Source organism: Cervus canadensis, chromosome 8 (genome assembly GCF_019320065.1).
Source record: "Cervus canadensis isolate Bull #8, Minnesota chromosome 8, ASM1932006v1, whole genome shotgun sequence".
NCBI classification, from domain to species: Eukaryota; Metazoa; Chordata; class Mammalia; order Artiodactyla; family Cervidae; genus Cervus; species Cervus canadensis.
In genome coordinates, this window is record NC_057393.1 from 80443239 (window position 1) to 80447735 (window position 4497).

Genomic DNA, 4497 nt, shown 5'->3' on the forward strand with positions numbered 1-4497 from the left:
AGGCCGCGGAAGGACGAGCCAGGAGGAGGAGGCGGGGATGCACATGCGCAGAGGGAGGGAGCGGCGCGGCGCGGCGCGGCGCGGTGCAGTAGCAGCGAGCTGGATCTCAGTAGTTTGCGTTGGAAAAGTGGCTGTACCTTTAGAAGCAAGCCTCACTCGTAAATTTTAAAAGTAAGCTAATAGTAGTGCAGTACCTGACTAACGGTTTTTTATGAAGATTTGGGATGTTTGTCTTGTAAAAGCACTTAGGATGAGTTCCGGCACAGAAATTGTTCAGTATGTTTCTTAAGATTATCTTTCAAACTATACACCATACCCACTCTGGAAATCAGCTGGAGCGTTTCTGCCTTGTTGACTGAACTGAGAGGTTACTATCTGTTATACTCATTTCTGCTACCTGAACCCTGGATTCTGTCCGTGTCCCATAGATGTACGTCAAAGCAGTGTGCATTTTTGACTAGACACATCAAGAAAAGTGGTACACTAACTTTATTTATGAACGTGAACAGATGTTATTTTAGTTTTGGTAAACTTATTTTCTAGCAGTTTAGACAGCAAATTTATGTAAACTAAAATGATATCTGTGAGCAGCGTAGTCGTTCTCTGGAATGAGGAAAAAAGCGACCTAGCAGTTCAGTATTAATAAAAATTGTTCACATATTCGAAACTGTTCATATTCAAACTTAAGGAAGAAAGCACTTTCTCATCTCTCCAAACCAACTATGTTTTCCCTGGAACCAAATATATATTATTTTATGTGGGCATTCTCATGACATTTTTCACACAGTATAATCATAAGAGCCTGTTAGTTGATGATGAACTTTTCGTAAAAGAATATGTAGTTAACTCTGTCTGGTCAACGTTATTTAAAATTTTTTAATAACTAAGTTGCTCTGATTGGTCCCATATACTCTTCACCCAGTTTCCCTCAATTGTTAACATTTTGCAAAACCGTGGTACATCTAGCAAAACTAAGAAAGTGATATGGGTACAATTCTAATGAAACTACAGAGTTTATTCGTTTTTCCATTAATGCCCTTTTTACAGAGCTAGGATTCAATCCAGGATACCACAGTACGTTTAGTCATCACATCTGTTTGGTCTCATCCAATCTTTAATAGTTTCTGGTCTTTCTTTGTCTTTTATTACCTTCAGATATGTGAAGAATAGTGATCACATATTTTGAAGAGTGTCCCTGAATTTAAGTTTGTCTGATATTTTCTCCTGATTGGACTAAGGTTTTAAATTTTTAGAAATATCACAGAGAGGATGTGTCTTTTATATATATATGAGGGGACACATGATTATCAACATAACTTATATTAGGCTTGGTTACTTCGTTAAGGTCAAGTCTGACAAGTTTCTCCAGTATCTTCAGGATTTTTCACTTTCCAATCTCTGCTTAGAAGTCCAGTGTAGACACTGGTTATGAAGTCCAGTGCACTCAGCGGGGGGCAGAAATAAGCTGCATCTCAAATTTAGGGTGATATTTTTAAACTGCCACATTTAGTAGTAAATTTGGGTTGAGAACCTTTGAGGTTATGCAGATATACTCTTTCTACTTAGAGTTTTGGCCACTACTTTTACCTTTCATTGGTGGATCTTGCATGCAACAGTTATTACTGTGGTATTCCAATTGGTGATTTAAGATTTCACCTCTTTCTTCTTTATTAATTGGAAATCTTCAGTAAGGGAAGATTTTCATTCTCCAAATTTGTTTATAACATCATTTATTTATATCAGTATGGATATTTGTTTTATTCCCAACTGTTTGAGGAGTGTGTAATTTCCTCGGTTCTGTCTCAATGTAAAGATTTGAAATGGCGGATCAGTGTTACAGCTTTGTTACAGCCCAGTTTTATTTGGGGAGCAAAGGATAGTACATCCTGGAGGTGTGAAGACAGGCTGACCCAAAAAGGAGAGAGGCTCAATCTTGGCTCCTCTTTTTATAAAAATGTTTTGTCTCCTCCCCCTGAGTCTGTCCTATATAAATTGGGCTAGCCAGGAGGTCTGTTTCACCTGTGGTGCTCAGTCTGGTCCCCAGATTTTCTTTTGTTCCATTTTCACGAGCTTTTTCCTTTCTTTGTCTTTTAGCCACTGTCATTTTGGGCTCTTTTTTTCCTATTCTAACTACCTAACAATCCCCCCTCAAGAGATGGGAGGCCCAGTTCTTTGGGAATAGGGGCATCGAGGTCTTTCTGGCTACTTCCTGCTGAGCTGGGATGACGAGGGGCATTGGGCCTCCCTCCCTTGCTAATCTCAAGCCTCAGAGTCCTTATAGCAGTGTCCATCTAAGGGTGAGTGATATTTTCTGTGGTTGGGTGTAGTTTTCCATATCCTTGTTGAACTGGCATTGCATGTTGTAGCTTGTTGACCTGGGCAGACAAAATGGGTTAGACAATTGATAATACATGGAGCAATCATAAGCAGCATTAATATGGTGATAACATGGGTTAATAGGGGCATTAGCCAACTCCAAATTCCCGTTCGCCAGGAGAAGGATCCCCCAAGGAGAGATTGTAGCCACCCTGAGGACTTTCCAGCTTGTTTTTTGAGATCCTGTAGGATCTGAATGTTTTTCTTGAGGACTGTGAGACTTTCTTTAACTTCGCTTGAGGTATTTACCCAGCAACAACACATCTCACTCAAGATGACTCAAGTCCCTCCTTGTTCAGGGGTCAGGAACTCTATCTCCTCTCTGTTTTGGAGTACAACCTCTGGCAAGCTATGTTGGCTCTTTAGAGCTATCCTGAGAAATCTTATTCCTGGAAACTTAAATTGAGCATGTTCATTAGAATGGCACTCACTTGTAGTCCTGGATAGGTATCTGAGGTTTCCCAGGGGCTCACAGGTGTACTGAGTGTCCTCTTCTGTTTTCTTCTACAGCTTGACTCATGAGTAGTGAATCCAAGAGTTGTGCCCTGGTACCTTGTCTGCTGTGGGGGTAGAAAGTATTACAGGGTAGGGGCCCTTCCATGTGGACTGGAGTTGAGCCTTTGGGGACCCATCTTTCCAGACTTTAATTAGGACTTGAGTCCCTGGAGCATATTGTGTTGGCTCTTTAGAATCTTTTGGGTCCAGGTTGACATCCCACAAGGGTATTTCTTGTTGGAATTGCCCAGTGGCCATGGTGTAAGACCAGAGGGTCTGAGCCTCTGGGTTAGGAAGAGGTCATTGATATAAACAAAATGTTTCCCGTATAGCATCCCATAAGGACTAAGATCAAGCTCTTCCTTAGGGGCAATATGGGTGTGGAGGAGAGCTATGGATAAAGCCTCCTTCCATCCAAGGGAAGTCTCCTGGGTTATCTTTGTTATCAGTGATTTTAAGAATTGGTTTGCTCTTTCTACTTTTCCTGAAGTAGAGGCCTCCAGGCACAATGGAGGTAATAAGTAATACCCAATGCTTAAGAGACCCCTTGGGTGACCTTAGAAGTAAATGATGTCCTATTGTCACTTTGTAATGACCTGGGCAGACCAAATCTCGGAATGATTTCTTGAAGCAGTTTTTTTTTTTTTTTTAACTACTTCCTCAGCCTTCTCAGTCCAGGTGGGAAAACCTTCAATCCACTCTGTGAATGTGTCTATCATGACTAGTAGGTATTTATACTCTTGAGAAACTGGCATCTGGGTGAAGTCCATCTACCAGTCCTCTCCTGGGTATGTCTCACGCTCTTGGACAGGCTGGGCCAACTGGAGTCTTCTAGCTCCTTGGAGTTTAATTGGCAAGTGGGACAAGAGGAGATCACTTGACTTATAGTAATTGGGAGGCATGTTCCTCTGAAGGGCCTTTCTAATAATCTTTGGAGGGCCTTCTCCCCTAAATGAGTGGTGGCATGTAAGGAGTTAACCAACTTCCACTGGAGGTTCCTAGACAGAAAAAAGAGTCAAGGAGTCCCTCCTTTTGGAACCACCCCATATGATCTTCTTGAAAGCCCTCAGTCTTAGCTTTAAGAGTCTCACCTTCAATATATGAAGGAGTTTCTGGCAAATTAGTCTGTGGAACTAAGGTGGCAAACCCTATTAGGTCATTGTTCTGTAATGCTGCTCTCTTAGCTGCCTGATTGGCTGCTTGGTCCCTTGCACCACTTCCATGCTCCCTTTTTGGTGTCCTCTGCAATGGGAGACTGAAATCTCAGCGGGCAGATGGACTGCCTCCAAGAGCCTAAGGATTTGATCACCATACTTGATTCAGGACCCTGGGATGGTCAAGTGGCCTCTTTCTTTCCAAATAGCAGATGTGCATGTAGCACCAGAAAGGCATACTTGGTGTCCATGTAAATGGCTACTCTTTTTCTTTTTCCCAGCTCTAAAGCTTAAATCAGGGCTATGAGCTCAGCCAATTGGGCTGAAGTACCGGTGGCAAAGATTTAGCCTCTATGGTCTCAAAATCTGAGACTACTGCATATCTGGCTCTTCTTTTTCCATCCAAGACAAAGCTGCTTCCATCAGTGTGCCAGATTTGCTCAGGATTGGTCAGAAGATCTTCTGACAGTCT